The sequence below is a fragment of the Peromyscus californicus genome, unplaced genomic scaffold (assembly GCF_007827085.1).
Source record: "Peromyscus californicus insignis strain IS unplaced genomic scaffold, ASM782708v3 Scaffold_8__1_contigs__length_139910024, whole genome shotgun sequence".
In the NCBI taxonomy this organism is placed as follows: Eukaryota; Metazoa; Chordata; class Mammalia; order Rodentia; family Cricetidae; genus Peromyscus; species Peromyscus californicus.
Window position 1 is genome coordinate 28,438,352 of NW_026294606.1, and position 17,466 is coordinate 28,455,817.

Here is a 17,466-nt window from a genome sequence, read left to right on the forward strand (position 1 = left end):
CTCTGCACCTCAACACCTAATCCTATTTTTTTCAATGCATTTTACTGTCACAACTACTAATTATGAATTAAGTAAGGTTCCTACCTCCATAGAGGTTGGAGCTTTGTAGAAGAAAAATTCAAAATAGCCATCATATAAAAAAGATATGGAAGTGTCACATGACATGACAGGAATGTCTACAAAATAATTACTTCATTGCAATAAAAATACACAGCAGGAGATCAGGTGTTAGGGTCAAGTACAGAATGCTGCAAATGTTTTAAAAGAAAAGCAGCATTTAAACTAATCCTTGTTGGTTAAGTAAGGTCTAACCAATTAGATAAGACAGCCAAGGCCCTCACTGACTACTTCTATTTTCAAACACCACTATGCTTTGTCCACAGAACAATTTAAAAAATGAAGCATATATAAACATAGTAGATTCCAAAATAAAACATTAGCCATGCAAGTATCATCCTTAACTATCTATCAGTCTAAAGAAAAATCTAGGAAGATTTTATATCAGCCTAATGTTATTGAAACTAATGTCCCTATAACCTCAGATGCAGATTAGGATGCCCAACGAAACTGCAACTAGCCATTTCTCTACGAATTATAAAAAGCTAGCAATGTGCTCCAAATCCCAAATTCTTATGACAATTCAAGAACCATCATACTGACTTACTTGAGAATTAAATACTAAGTAGAACATGTTTCCTGGAGACAGGAATAATTGAATTTTCATGAAACATAATGCAATATTTGTTCATTCTATGTAAACATATACAGATTGCAAGCAAGGCTAGATTAATTCCTTCAAAGCACACTAGATTTCTACAAACATAATGAAGCTGTCTGAGGTAATAAAGCCTTGGAAGTCAACATTTGATGACTTTTTCATTTATTTCCGTATACCTGAAGTGGCAAGAAAAAAAATGAGACGAAAATATAGGACTTTTATATGTAAATTAATACAAACTCGTCTAGGAAATACACAAAAAAGCTCAGAATGAAAGCAAACTAGATGTGCATACACAGAGGTGAGTGATAGCCTAAGAAGCCCTGAAGTTCTTATAGCACCCGCCATCAGATCATTAGCCTAAGAAGCCCTGAAGTTCTTATAGCACCCGCCATCAGATCAGAACACTTAAGTCACTACCTTTGCAGCCAAATCTTTCCCAAATCCTCCCCAAAAGGAAGATGAGGACAACACAACAATGAGGAAAACCACAGCATCTGCAGAGACAATGACTGAAGACATTGCCAAAACACATGGAACCGCTCTCCACCATCTGTGCCACATAACACCAAGGTACTGCTGAAGATTGTAAGTGCTACTAACAAGGAGCCCGGTGCACAGCCTCGGCAGTGCTTAACTCAGGCAATTGGCCACAGAGCAAGCTAGATTGGTTTTAATTTAATTATGTAATTAAAAAGTCCAGTACTCAAAGAAATGGAGCTGCACACAGACATGTTCAGATCACCTTGGATCATGTGTGCTACTCAGCTAGTGCAGATTACCCACCCACCAGCAACCTTCCAGGAGGCAGACATACAACAGACAGGGTGTCCAAGGAGAGCCAGAATGATGGTGTGGAAGAGAAAGGAGCCAAGTGGACAATATGTGCTTCAATCAGGGTACACTCAGGTCTTGTGTAGGTCACAGCCAGTGCGATTCAGGAGAACTCTCTATGGGAAGTAAATCCCATGCTGCTTTAGGAAGTTTGGGCGGGAATTGGTCTCCTCCAATGACGCCTCCATCTAAAAACAACGCCTCAGCAAAGACAAAGACACTGTGCTTGTTTGTACATTTGGGTGACTTATGAAACAGAATGAGGAAGAAGAGATGTGGAACTTACGTGGTTCTAGAGGAGAACACTGCCCAAAGACCCTATGTGTTCACAGTTCTTGGGAAAGTCACAACTGGAACTAAATTATCCTTCAATCTATAATTTATTATCATGCCCAGACTGTTGACAATTGCACTGTCTCCTATAAGACACTGCCACTTAGTTTTCCTGTCTGCCCATTATCACTTTCACCCCTGTCCTATCATGTATATTTCTAGACTTTCCACTTGGTCTTATACCCTTTGAATAGGTTGTTATACTCACACCATATCAAGGTCAGACTCCCAACATCAATCTCCTCACACTGTCTCTCTACTTATGTTCTCTCAATGGATGGCTACTACCAGTAGAATGAGATGTATAGACTTTGTTTTACATGCCAAGCCCTCCAAACACTGATCCTAGGGCTGGAGAGATGGCTCAGTGGTTAAGTGAGCACCCACACAGTAGCTCACAACCATCTCTAACGCCAGTCTCAGAGGATTCAATGCCCTCTTCTAACCCCATGGGCACCATGATTGCATGCAGTGTGCAGATATTCAGACATTTATACAGGCAAAACACCCATGCACATGCAATAAGTAAAATTTTTCTTTAAAAAAAAAAATGAAGAACTGATCCTGTTTAGACGCTGCCCTCCTTGACTTACCTCCCACGCCTGTGGGTATATCCTAGCAAGTCCTACGCATCTGTCACCCCAGAATATGTACAACTGACTTCCACTCCTTATAATACTCTTCATAGAGAAAAGATCTGTGCACCAGACCTACATCACCAGGTACTCAACCTTGCTGCTCAGCTAAAGCCTGGAATCCAACAAAAGAGGACTTTGTACAACCTTTCCAGGAACCACTTTCTTTCTCAACGATTCCTACAGAACCGTGGACACAATGGCTTCCTCATCATTCTCATTCCTAGACTGTCTATACCTCAAAGGCAGATACTTCCCTCTCCCTATGCCCAGCACCTAGCACAGAGCCTGCCACACAGAAGCTCACTAGAAAGCTGGAGGAATAGAAGGTAACAGAGAAGGGGTCCTAACAGACAGAGGTTTCAAATACACATAACACACTTTGAGAGCTTTTCCTTAATACCTTTTAAAGCTTAAACATTGTACTTCCACAGGTACCACATCCAACCTACCAAAGAGGTATTCTGAACTGCATGTGTTGACATCAGACACTTGTTACACTAAGGACACACTTAGAGGTAAAATTTTAAGAGTATCTCATGGTTCATCACTCCTTTCCCAAAATGAATTTCTATCTTCCCCTTACTTTAATGTCAACCTCAGCAGCCAACAGAAGAGCATTCTTTAACTCTCCATCTTAGGATGCCTCCCATGAAAGGGTTGTTTATTTTTTTGGGGGGGTGGGGGGGACGGGGTTGTAGATGGGAGAAATGTGATAGATCCCCTGGGCCAGTAAGCTTAGGAATAGCTGCGTACTCATCTTTCACTTAGGGCAACCTAATTCAGATGACCTATAGATGTACTACAGCACAGTGTTTTCAACTCATCATTTCCCACACTAAGAACTAATAAACTTTGCATGTATATGCGTAGAAACACCTAATAATATCCAAATCCTAAAATGTCAATTAAAAATCATAATTTTAAAACATAGCAAAAATTATGCCTGATGACAATACTTCATACCCTCTCCTAAGCATAACATGGCCATTTCATGATGTTGTTGCTTCTAGCCTAAATTACCGAAATGAATCTTAAAAAAAGACACAAGAAAATATCTTAGTAGATTCTGTTTACCCACACAGTACCATAAATAATTCCTAAACCTCTAAAATTGCCTTTTTGCAGGGGAGAAAATAAAATTTAGCCACTGGGAGCACATCACACCCGCCTGCAGACTGCTAAGATCCTGTAAAGCAAGGGCTCCATAAATACTTTACATACAATTCAATTATACGAGCATTCTAGTTTTTCTACTTTGTTTTATCTCTGAGAATTTCCTTAATGGGAAAAAGAAGCCTCCTTCACCAACCATACATAACAAAGCATTTCTGGTCTACAATTTTCCCCATGATAACAAAGAACAGAATGTGAGGCCCAGTTGACATTTAAAACCTCTGGGTTGTTTAGAAAGCCACACTCTAGAACTGGAGTTCTAAAGGAAATTTAGGCTACTTATTTTTCAGTGAAGAAACTGAGACTCACATGACTCGTCCAAGACCTGCAGCCCAGAGAGAGCAGCCAGGTTCCTGATACCAAGGTCCATGTGCTCTCACTAACCATCTTCATTAGCCAGGACCACACACAGCAGCTAAGGGAAGAACAAGCCAAGGGCACACTTGAAAATACAGGTCCCTTTTCTTCCCACTGTTCTGCTTCTATGAACCTGGGGAGGGGGAGACCCTACCGATTACCATGGGGGTGAGTGGCTCCCCTGTGTACCCTGGCATATATTCTGGATTTGTGTACCGGTACTAACGATGTGCTAAGCACTGACCTAGAACTCAGAACATAACAGTAATCAAAAGCAAAAACTTAACCTGCCCTCATGAAGCAACTATTCTAAAGGTTTCTGAGTCTTCTGTCTGTGACTGGTTAAATTCAATGTCTGAAATTTAATATACCAGAAACACACTGTGTTATTCAACGTTTTATCACTGTCACAAAATACTTGATGTAATCATATTAGAAAAATTTCTTTTGGCAGCTTGAACTCATGTTTGGTTGGCCATGCTGTCTCTTGGGCCTGTGGCGAGGCATTATCTCCTGGTGGGGTCACTTGTCAAAGAACATTGCTGGGGCCCAATATCCTCTTCAAGGGCATGCCCACAGTGACCAGAAAACCCCCCTAGGGTCCACCTCTTAAAAATCCCACCATCTCCTAATTGTACCCTGGTCCTAGTATAGTAGTCTCTGAGGAATACTTACCCCAAACCTAGCACAATCCTCCACATTAGCAGCAAGTAAAAATTGTCTGAGTGGGCAACTCTCCAGATAAACTGCACTGCTAACTCCTGCCTGGCTCACAGAATCCACAACTATACCTCATAGTGAGACAATATTTCAGTGGCTGCTGTACAGTGGAAACAAAGTAGAAAAATTCCCACTCTTTTCAACTATCTTTCACACTAAACTACAGAAGAAAGTAAGGAAGAAATGCCTGAAAAAAAATGAATGAGGTTTCCTGGACTTTCTGTGAAATGAAATTGGAGAAGACAATCTCAAGACCTCGGTCGGCTGAAAATGAACACACAATACAACCACCATGTACGTTTTTGTGACTCAGCAATGGCACTGGACAACAAATCAGTACAAAGTCTCAGGGCATGTAACAACCACCAGGCATCTGCAGGGCAGGGCTTTAGGCTTGGCAGCTGGACTAAAAAAACTCTATGAGCCTTTCACTGTTATAAAAACAGCCAGCTGCACAGGGAATATTCCCTTATTACAGCAGTAGCAAAACATTAGCCTGTCTTCCTACCACATCTGCTAATATCCCATTGGTCAAATCAGTCAAGTGGGCAAGCATCAAATCAGGAAGACAGAGAAATATGCTCCTCCCACAGCAGAAAATGCTTCAAAGCCCTAAGGCAACATGAATAGACAAAGGAAAGAGTAGATGGAATGAAATACAGCTTGGAGCACTCTAGCTGGCCAATTTACAGACTTCTTACTTGGTACTTCACAGTCAACCTCATCGGTGTGATCACATGGATGGGAAAGGAGTTGGGAACTGAGAGGTAATTACTTTATACAGTCACCAAATACACAAAACTTTAGGAGATGAAAATAAGAATCCTAGCCGGGCGGTGGTGGCACACGCCTTTAATCCCAGCACTCGGGAGGCAGAGCCAGGCGGATCTCTGTGAGTTCGAGGCCAGCCTGGACTACCAAGTGAGTTCCAGGAAAGGCGCAAAGCTACACAGAGAAACCCTGTCTCGAAAAACCAAAAAAAAAAAAAAAAAAAAAAAGAATCCTAGATGAGTTGGTTCTTCACTCCATTTCCCAAGCATACAATGTGCAGTAACTCAGCTGCCAACACTGGGCATGCAGTACACAGCAGAACTGCTGCAAAAAAAAAAACCCGGGAGCAAAGGCAGGCCCCAGTATGAAGGCAGAGGTGGGGCCTTCCTTTTACACTAGCAAGAGAAACACTGGAGGGGGACAGGATTAGAAGCAGGATTAGGGAGAACTAAACACTCTCCTAGGAAACATATCCAATTCCCTGTAAAAGGCATAATGGAAACCTCAGGCAAGCTCGAAGCTACATTTCCTAATCAAGCAAGAGAACCCTAAAACATACCTTCCCAGCCAAGAGAAACTGTCACAGAAGGTGGGACCAAATCTGACAGAACACTATGAGACAAGAGGTGGATACCAGAGAGGATTAAATATTTAGAATCCCAGTGTTGAGAATACGAATGATACAACAATAACATGAGAGACATAAAGCTACCAGGGCTAAGCATGACAAGCAGAGGGGTGATCTGCACAGAGCTTGTCGACTTCCACCCACTCACATTTCCTGTAGAAGGAATTTTTTTTAATGACTGAGATATAAAGAACTATATGTATTTCATATATATACATATATATAGTATGTGTATATATATATATATATATTACTTTTATGAACTAGAACTAAAAAGGGAGAAAAGTCACAAACTTGTGACATTATAATACATAAAAATAACAAGTGAATAATATCTGATATAAATGTAAAAAGCCTACCAATAAGTTTAGAAAAAGAAATGGGAAGATAAACCCCAGTTGAAAATAAAGAGACAAACTACAAATGTCAAAAGAGCACATAAGAATGAGCTCAGCCATAACACGAATCAGGCAACAAGAACCACAGTGAGCTTTGTTTACTCTCAACAGCCCACCGATAAGGAAGAGGCCAGAAAGAAATGTCCATAATGCCATGTGATTATTAACAAAGTTCATGCCATGTTTACTCTGAACAAAATAGGTTAATATTCAGGGATTCTACTTTTATGAAATGTGATTCCATATAGAGTCATGTGATAATTACACTTATATATGTGCTTAAGATTTTGACAACTGGTTTAGGTGACCATGAATTAACTTTCAATCTCTTTTTATACTTTATTTTCTCAGTTACTGCAGAATGCTTTTATATGAGAAAAGCTTATTACCTGTTTCAAAAAGGGAGAAACACTATATCCATATCTGCACAGACCTCTCTAAAAAGGCCGTCTGAAACCACAGCGACAAATGAGTGCACACAGGACCGACACATACCTCTGGGTTTTGTGGGAGGGCATCAAGAAGGCTGAGACTCAGAGCCTGAGGAGTCTGAGGGAGGTGAAAGGAAGGGATGGCAGTCAGACTGAGCACAGACAGCCTTCGCTTACTGTGCCTCAGAAGTACACCAGCCTGAATCTTGACTAATAACATCCACAGATTAAATATGCAAGTGGTACCAATACATGTTTCCATAGGACTCACATACTTGTATCACGTAACTGTCCTCTCACCTGGAGCATCGGCATGATCGCACGATCTCACCTACAGGTCACTTCATGTACCTCTCCCTCAGACTAAAAACAAAGGCCCTGGGCATGGAAACAAAACAGCCAGTGGAGGATTCTGAGAAGGGAGCCAGGGGAAAATTATGAAGAATGGTCAAAACCTGACAATATGATCCACAGCAAGCATTTCTTAGTTGGTCGTTCTTTCTTTCTTTCTTTATTTATTTCTTTATTTTGACTTGTGCTATTTTTGCCTTAAAGGTGATTCCTAGTTGTAGAGCCACAGGCATCCCAGGCAATGCACATTCAAGAGACCTGTGTCTGTACGCAGAGTTGAGGGTTAGCGTGAGCTGGACAGAGACTATCCCTCACGGAGGGTCTGGAAGCAGATGCTCTAAGTCTGTATCTGTAGAAAACCCTCATCTCAAGTGTCAGTCAAAAGCCTGAGCAGCACACGCTCAAACCTGTCCAGCAACTGGAATGTGAGCCTCTCTGCCAGGTTTCCGACTCATCTCCAAAGTACTCAGATCAGCACAGCAAAGACACTGAGACATGAACCACTGTGCACAGAAGTACACCCAAGGTTCTTCACTTATTAAAATCCCAACCATCATCAGAGGATTATAAGCAGACAAGAAGGTACACAAATCCCCTTCACAGTGCCATCACACAACACACAACCAGTATAAAGAAGGAAGGCATGATCCATTCCCGACAGACATCAAGTCTCAAGATGGCCCAGGTGTTGAAATAATCAAGTAGGTTCTTTAAAGGGACTGTGGTAATTTTGCTCTAAGAACAATTCATTTGATAAGAATGAAAATACAGGTACTCTCAGCAGAAAATGGAAACTGTGAAACACAAGCAAATGTCAATTACAAAGGAAAAAAATGTTATGGAAAAAGTTATGTGATGACCAGGGCAGCAAAACTGAGATACTAGAGGATACACCCAGTGAACATGAGGTTATTCCATAGGGTTCACCAGATCTGAAAGGCAGACGAGAAAAGAAAGAGGGAAGAGGAGAGAAGGGGATAGGGAAGGGGAAGGGAGAAGAGGGAGAGGAGGAGAAAGGAGGGGAGAAAGGAGGGGAAGGGAGAGAGGAGAGGGAGGGGGGAGGGGAGGGGAGGGGAGGGGAGGAGAGGGGAGGAGAGGGGAGGGGAGGAGAGGGGAGGGGAGGGGAAGAGAGGGGAGGGGAGGGGAGGGGAGGGGAGGAGAGGAGAGGGGAGGGGAGGGGAGGAGAGAGGAGAGGAGAGGAGGTTAAGAGCACTAACAGTTCACCCAGACTTGATTCCCAGCACCAACATACATGATAGCTCAAGACCATCTTTCATTACAGTTCCAGGGAATCTGACACCCTCTTCTGGCCTCTGCAGACAACAGGCAAGCAACTGATGAACTGATACACATACAAGCAAAACACTCACACATATAAAAACACAATAATTTAATTTTTTAAAAAAGGATCTCTATGGGGGAACAAAGAGGAAAAAAAGAGTAGTTAAGTAAATTCAAAGAAAACAGTATCTAAAAAATATGAAAATCACATTTCTGAAAATCAAGAAAGCAAAAGTAAAAATCTGAAAAGTAGCTTTAAAAAATAACAGAAAACACTGTAGAGATAGACAAACAATTAGTAGGTAATTGAAATTATTATGTTTTTTCATATAACCATGGGCACAATACAACATGTTTAAGAGAACAATTGCTAAGACAAAGGAAAAAGCCACCAAGCTATACTTCTATATTCAATAAAAATATTCTTCATGATAAAGAAAAAAGGTGTGCTCAGATAAAGCAAGTCTAAGGAATTTATCACCAGCAAACACAGGCTGTAAGAAATGCCAAGGGAAAATTTCCACACCAAGGGAAAAAGGCTAGAAAGAATTAAATATACATTGAATTATGAGGTTTTCAATAGAGCCAGGAATAACAAATGTAAATATAACAATAAAAAATTAAGGAGGAGAAATATACACTATTTTAATATAAATAGGCTTCAAGAAAGAAATATCACAGATGAAAATGTAGATCTCACAAGGATAAAAGGAACAACTCCTCTGCAAAACACGCCAGATACAGAAATATTTGCACCTAATAACAGTTCCAAAAAACATAAGGAAAAATTAACAGTATTAAAGGACACAGAAGAGAATGCCACAATCACAGTAGAAGACTTTTTTTTCTCAACACTAAGAGAATACTAAGAGAGGAAACATCAGCAGGCAATGAAAAGGTGAACAACACTAGACAGTTACTTGGATGTTACTGACACTTACAGAACATTCTATCATGGATTTCTTGTCAAAAACAGAACTATGTCCACCACACAAAGGTTTTTACACAAATATTTATAGCAGCTTCATACTTGCCTGAAACTGGAAGCAATCCAAAAACCCATCAAAAAAATGAATGGGTAAGCAAATTGAAGTGCATCTACACAACGGGATACTATTCAAAATGAAAGTCAAGGAACTGATACAGCAGTGACTGATACCTTAACAGAGGGAAAACTCAAAACTGCTATATGGTAAGTGAAAGAAGTCATATATAAAGAATACATAATGACCACATGACAGTATTTACAGAACATACTAGAAAAGGAAGACTAAAGTGGCAGAAGCTATCAGTGGTTACAAGACAAGGTTGGCAGTGGGGCAGATCACAAAAAGGTCAAGAGCAAACATTTTAATGATGAAAACATTGTTTATCTTGACTGTGGTTATGACATCATCTACACCAAAATTAGAGGAATATTCAATTTATCCCAAGTATAGCATTTTCAAAGCATGGAGGTACTCACAGTTTGGGAGGTATCAGTTCATGGTTGGTTGGCTCAGTGTTTTGGTGTTTTAGACTAGGGTAGAGTAGCACACCATAAGAACATGTAGCAGAATATGCTACTCACATCATAAAGGTCAGAAACAGGAAGGAGCCTAAATCCCCTTTAAGGGAATGCCCCTAGTGACCTAACTTCCTTCCAATGTACCCCACATCCAATAGCACCAACCTGGGGCTTCCAATGTACCCCACATCCAATAGCACCAACCTGGGGACCAATCATTGAATACATGAGCTTTGGGAGATATTATGCATCCAAACTACTATGTTGTAAGTTTTTACAAGGAAAATGTATGTTTTATTATGTTTGTAACCTCCTGGTCTAAAACCCTGTCTAGCATTTTTTGAAATGCTAACTATTAAATATCATGTCTAGTGTACCTAACAAGCCAAAGCTATATCAAGGCTGATGCCCTTTAAAAGGTGATTAACTTAAATCACTAACACTAAACCAAGTAGAGACTGCAGAGATGAGCTATCAAAGAGGGAGAGACAAGAAAAAGCCTCACATTAACACTGGTAAACCACAATACGAAGACCAACTGGGAAGCAGCAGTGATGACAAAGACAACTCCTGGAAAACAGGAACCTAACTTATCCTGAGACACATTTCCAACCTCTATCATGGCTAGCATGAATGTTCCATCCTGAGTCTTTCCTGATAATCTTTTCTAAGCTTAAGAGGAATCTTCCCTTTCACTGTGCCTACTATTCATTCCTCTGCTAAAAACACCACATGATACTGTTATCATTTTTATGTCTGTGTATTATAATAGTCTCAAAGGGACAATACTGACTCTGTTCTCTTTTAGCCTTAGAAAGACTGCAAGGAAATTTTTATACAAAACAGGCAAACAATAATTGTTTAACACTAGAAACTGATAATGAATAGATTTACAAAGGTTTTCCAAGAATCCATTTTGCAATTCAATAAGGAGGCAAGGGAATTGCATGTCAGAGTTCCCTAAAGGAATGCAGCTAGTAGAATGAATATTAGAGTGGCTTACAGTCTATGATCTGGCCAGTCCAACAGTCACTATCTCCTGATAGAAAGACCAAGAACCTGGTAGTTGTTCAGCCCACTAGGTTGGATGTCTCAGCTGGTCTTCAGACTACGCTGGAATCTAGAAGTGGGCTCTAATCTCAGTGAAGGGATAACTCAGCAATGGGATAGTTAAACTTGCCAGTGAGAGAGAGGGCAAGCAGGGAAAAATACAAAGCTTCCTTTTTCCATGTCCTTTGGTGTGGACTGCCACAAGTAGATGTGGCCCAGATTTAGGGTGGGTCTTCTGGCCTCAAATAATCCAGATTTAGGGTGGGCCATCCCACCTCAAATGATCCAGTCAAGGAAATCTCTCACAGGTGTATCTAACTGCTCAAGTTTTAGTCAATTCCAGATGTGGTCAAGTTGACAACCATGATTAGCCATCAGAGACACAGATACAGTGTTTTAAGCTATTTTCCACCACAGACCTTTTCTCTCTGTCTTGGTCTACGTATAATCTTAGGAACCTCAAAAGGGTCAATGAATGATAAATTCCTTACTGGCACAATCTTATCCAGCCATCATCCCTTGGTGATGGCTTCAGATGTTTGTATCCCGTACCCCATACGAATAGACAGAAGCAACCTAAGTCATCCCAGTGGGAAACTGTATAGCATGGGGACATGACTCAATATTGTCCTCAAAGCAGGGAGTGTGAGGTAGTTAGCCAAATCATCAGGAGAACTGAAAAAACTCACATCACAATTACTAAGTCTAGGAGCTTGAAAGTCACAGTGAATATATAGAGCAGAAGGAAGAAGAGAAAAGGTACATTCTATGAACCATTTGGAAAAAACATGCTGTAGACATAAAAACATGTATATACAGCAAGGCCAACTCCAGTGCTCATGTAAATTAGCAAGCTCATCTCATGCTTTAAGAATAGGCACTGTAGGCCTACCTGCCATCAGAGACAGTGGCCAGAGGACCACCTGCTGCCACCAGGCAACGCAGGCGGGGAGTCAATATAATGAGCAAGTGTCTGGTGGAGAAACGGGAGAGAAAGAGAAGCAAGCAGAGCAGTTCATGTGCTGTGGAGAGAGGTGGAACTGAAGATGTGACAGTGCTGAGAACAGTCTGATGTGAGAGGCCTGCACCACCACCTGAGGCCATGTGATATCTGGACCTGTGTTGCCACTGAGGGCCATGTTTGGGTCCACGGCCCTACCGCAGCTGGGGTCTGTGTTGACGTACCTGGCCCTTGTTACCACCTAAAGCCATGCAGATGCCAGTGGTCTGGACTGCCACCTAAAGCCATGTTGATGTCCTAGGGCCATGATGAACTGGCCTTGGGAGAATTGGCCTCGCCCCTCATAGGAGAGATGGTCCCACCCCGCACCTGAGGGGGGGCAGTCCCAGCAGGGGCCCCAGCTGACCAACTCAGCTACCACCCAGGCCTACATCCAGGGTTTTGAGTTGGCCCACCCCAACATCTACCTATCTATGGCATGCTGGAATGCATGAAGGAACCACTGCTCAACTAAAGCCACAGATCTCCAATACTTGGGACAACAGCAAGGATATCTATCCAAGCAGAGTTTTGTGAGGGTCCAGTATTGACGGTGTACTAGAAGACAGAGGCCATTAACCAACAAACAACTTATGGCAATGAACATTTGCAATTAAAGTAGATCAGGCAAAAGCATATACTGGGTGACACACCACAGCTCCCAAGGTCACTTTGACCAAGGACTATGTAATGGAGAGGGAGGCAAGATGGAGGAGCAAAGTGGGTTGTTTTTGTTTGTTGATTTATTTTGGGTTTTTTTTGGGGGGGGGTTCTTTTATGGGGGAGGATACAAGGGTGGAGGGCAGACATGGAAGGACTGGGAAATGAGTGAAATTGGGATGCATGATGTAAAATTCCCAAAAGAATCAATAGAAAGATTATGTTTAAAAAAGAGTATGTATTGTATCACAGATAACACACAAGGTAGCAAAGCCCTTCTTTTAAGTAACCAATTAGAAAACAAGTGAAGACGTGTGCCCCATCTGTTCCATTGGTTTCCATTCTTATTTCATGTTAGGAAGAATGGGTTGTTAAAAATCAATTTTGACCTCTGAAAAAATCTTCGCTTCACTATTTGGGTAGCATCACCTCATGGCTTTCTTAAGTTTAATTTCTATTGCTGTGACAAAAACAAGTTGGAAATAAAAAGTTTATTTCACTTTATAATTTGTAGTCTTTCATAACCAGAAGTTAGGGCAGGAACTCGGGGCAGAAACCTGGAAGCCAGAACTGAAGCAGGGACCATGGAGGAATGGTACCTACTGGCTTGTTCCTCTTGGCTTGCTCAGTTTGTTTTCCTATACAACCCAGGACTACCAGTCCAGAGATGGCATTGCCCCAGTGAACTTGGCCTTCCCATATCAATCATTAATCAAGAAAATGTCTCCACAGACTTGTCTATGGGTCAATCTGATGAACGTATTTTCACAACTGTGATCCCTCTTCCCATACTAGCTGTGTCAAGTTGAAAACTAAGCAATCATGACAATGGTTAACTACTATCAGAAAGAGAGGCAAGTTCCACAAGTCCTAGAAAGCTAGCTATTTGATCAGGTTCTCCTGTCTTAGACAAAATGAAAATGGGGATTACAATAAAATCTACCTCAGAGCTTTGCTAGCATGTTTATGTGGCAAACAGCATAGAAAGCATATGTTCTGAAATCAACTGCTTAATCAAGGGCTCAGACATCTGCTAACCATCACTGCTTCATCATTGGCCCCTTTACTATTTGGTTATCTAGGCACTCACCCAATCTTCTACAAGATCGAAAACTGGTATTGTATCGCATTGTTTCTAGTTTTCTCTTAAGCTGAACATGGTAGTTCTCACTTGTACATTTCTCAGCACTGAGAAAATGCGGCAGGAGAAGCAGAAATTCAAAGTCAGACTTAACTATACTGCAAGTGTAAGGATCACATAGGCTACATGAGACCTGATCTTAAAAACACCAAAACAAAACAGAAAGTTCTCTCTCAGGAGAGAAAGGACTGTTGGAGGAATAGAGAGATCAGGAAGAGAAAGCAGAGACCAAGAAAGAAAGAACATGTAGAAGGGGCAGGCAAACAGCATGGTGAAATACAGAGATGCTGTACACACAGCCAATCTCTTCGGGATGCAGATATTCAGAAAATAAAATCACTTGTATTCAGCAAATAATGTCTGTGGTTAGGACAGCCAAACACACAGTTTAAAATTTCTATCAAAACACATTCAAGTCTAAGAACACTGAAGGAGTTTGTCATCCTAACTTCAAGTTCAAGCAGCAAATCCTACACAGACATGCTTTTATAGTATCAACTCTTCTTCCATTGCTTCAGTCTCCCTCTCTGTAAAATGCTTAAATTTCATGCATACAACTTTGCAACAACTTGAGCACATCCTATCATCACCACACATCACATTGCTTCATTCTTGTTTGTTACTTTGCCATTACCTTTCAAGGGTATCTGGCAAGGCTCAACTTCCAGATCAGCAGTGTCACTGGTGGACAATAATGAATATTCTGAGCCAATTATTGTGGGAGGAAACATCACAAAACACATGAATGAGAGATTCCAAGGAACAACTGATACCACCATCCAATTAGCCATGTTTTATGTCTTAGCTCTGGACCTCTGAGAAGAAACTTGAGGGAGAAAGGCTAGAACTCATTCAAATCTCCTGTAAGGCAAACAGAAGGCCACAGGTACATCTGAAGTCCATCTTTAGACCAGGGTTCTCAATCTGTGAGTCACAACCACTACAGGGGTCACATATCAAATACCTTGTATATGAGATATTTATATTATAATTCATAACAGTAGCAAAATTATAGTCATGAAGTAGCAATGAAAATAATTTTGTGTTTGGGGATCATGAGGAACTGTATTAAAGGGTCACAGATTAGGAAGGTTGAGAACCACTGCTTTAGACTTACCATACTTAGAACATTTTGAGGCTTCCTGCCCTTCTTATCTTTCTTTAATTTTTCTCTCATATATATCATCCATTCAAACGAGAATCTGGACACAGAAATAACTATAGATTATTAAGGAAGAAGTTCTGCTGAGTAGGAAATAGACTCTGGGACATGGAAGGCAGCTTTTGTAATACTTCCTATTATGGAGTCCCTCTGTTGATAAATGGCTCTGACCATTAGCAAAATTCTGAATGGTAAAACATGGAAAATTAATCTCTACTGAATTGTTACTATATGTCAGATTTTTTGTTAAACACTTTTCACACATTACCTCAACAACTTTTGACAAAAGAACTTTAAAAATGACATTGTTGTGTCCACTTCAACTTCAAGCAAACCAAGGGTCACAGGACATGAATAAAGTACCTCATATATTCAGCTGTTGCAGATCAGAGCTTTAACAATCAGTCTGAGTTTCTAACGACCCAAGGGCCACTCAGGACTTTTACCCTCAGGCTCTATTTCCATACTTCAACCCTAGGGCAGCCTTCCATACATTCAAAAGTTGTCTATGAAGACTTTGGCTCTGTGCAGAGATCCCCTGCAGAAAGAAAGCCAGGGAAACCTAGACAGATTCTGGGACTCCCCTGGCTTTGCCATTCGCTGTGATCATCATCATCATCATCATCATCATCATCATCATCATCAATTATGAGGTCACATATCTACATGGTATAACCATGGGCTTTGTTAACAGTAACACTGCTGAGATGCGGTCACTGCCCTAGTGCTGTGGGATGTCTTTCTGTACGCTATGAATATGCGTTGCTATGATTGGTAAATAAAGAAGCTGCTCTGGCCTATGGTGAGTCAGGCTATAGCCAGGCAGGAAATGAGAGAGAGAGAGAGAGAGAGAGAGAGAGAGAGAGAGAGGAAGAAAGGCAAAGGCGAGGGAGACACCAGCACCACCAGGAGAAGCAAGATGTGAAAGTACCAGTAAGCCATAGCCATGTAGCAACTTAAAGACAAATATAAACGGGTTAAGTTATAAGAGCTAGCTAGCTAGCAAGAAGGTTGCCATAGGCCATACAGATTGTAAATAATATTAAGCCTCAGAGTGATTATTTTATAAGCATCTGTGGGACCATGGGGCCAGGCAGGGCCAGAGAAAACTTACATCTACACCCTAGGATATGCTAACTGCTTAAGTAGCTTTGCTTTACTACAAACAGGTTGAAGATATCAAGCCTTCATTCAGATCTGCACAGGTGTCTGATGAGTGACCTTAGATTTAAAGACTCAAAACTCCACCTTCAGAAAAACCAAACACCAACATTTCCCGAATATGCATCTTTTGAAGAGCCATGAGTACAAAATTCCTGGGCAGCAGACTGATCAGCTCACTCTGCCCTACCCTGTCTTTAATCCCCTTTCCCTTCTTCTCAACCACCCACTTCTTTATTCCATAATACTCTAGAGCCCTATTCTCGCAGAGGCAGATTAGAGATTGGGGCTCCTGCCTCCTCACATATGGCATCTTGGGAATGAATTCTTTTTCTTTTTCAAAGTTCATTATTTTAGTGACTTACTACCAGGTAAAGCGGGCCTCACCAACTAACAAGAAGAAGAAGAGGGAGCAGGCATTCAACCTCTTACACAGAGACAGTTAAAACTCATGCCACCTTGTCTCCTGTCTCACTTCACCATGAACTGGTACCGTGCCCTTAATCACAGTCTGTCCAAATGTATTAGTCACCAAGAATGATGTACTCTTGTCTACCCTGAAGCAGAGGGCTCTGCACCCAACTCAAGCCAAAATTGCATTTTAAGATCACAAGGCAAATGCCTCTTTTCCAGGGCCAAATGCAGAGGGCAGGGCTAGAGGACAGTGAGCAGACAAAAACCCACATCAGCTCCTCTCTGTTTGGTGCTCGGCTGACTAATCTCTCAACGTTCACTAAAAAAACCAGACTCCACAACATATATCTACATACAAATACATATTTATTTTCGTGTGTTTGAGGATGTTTTCATGTATCACAGGTTGCTCTTGAACTCACTACATGGCTGAGGATGTCCTTGAACTTCTGATCCTTCTACCTCTACCTCCTGAGTACTGGGATTAGAGACCTACATCACCATGTTCAGTTTTATGTAGTGCTGAGGATCAAATCCAGGACTTTATGCATGTTAGGCAAGCCTTGACTAACTAAGCTACATCCCTAGCCCTAAAAAAAAACCTTTCATAATTAAATTCATATAGTCATATTTTTAAAATGCACAATTCTGAAACCAAGTCTAAATGGTGTCATTTTTATTAGTTAACGGTCCCCTAGGAAAGAGTTGCAAAGAGCTTTCTCAAGTTTGGTTAGAATT

General features: G+C 41.1%; 1 protein-coding gene across 5 annotated transcripts in view; it reads right to left on the bottom strand.

The window, feature by feature from the left end:
- The window catches only part of Fars2 (phenylalanyl-tRNA synthetase 2, mitochondrial), a 456,192-nt gene that overhangs the window by 286,854 nt on the left and 151,872 nt on the right, over positions 1–17,466 (bottom strand). The gene's annotated exons all lie outside the window — the stretch shown is intronic.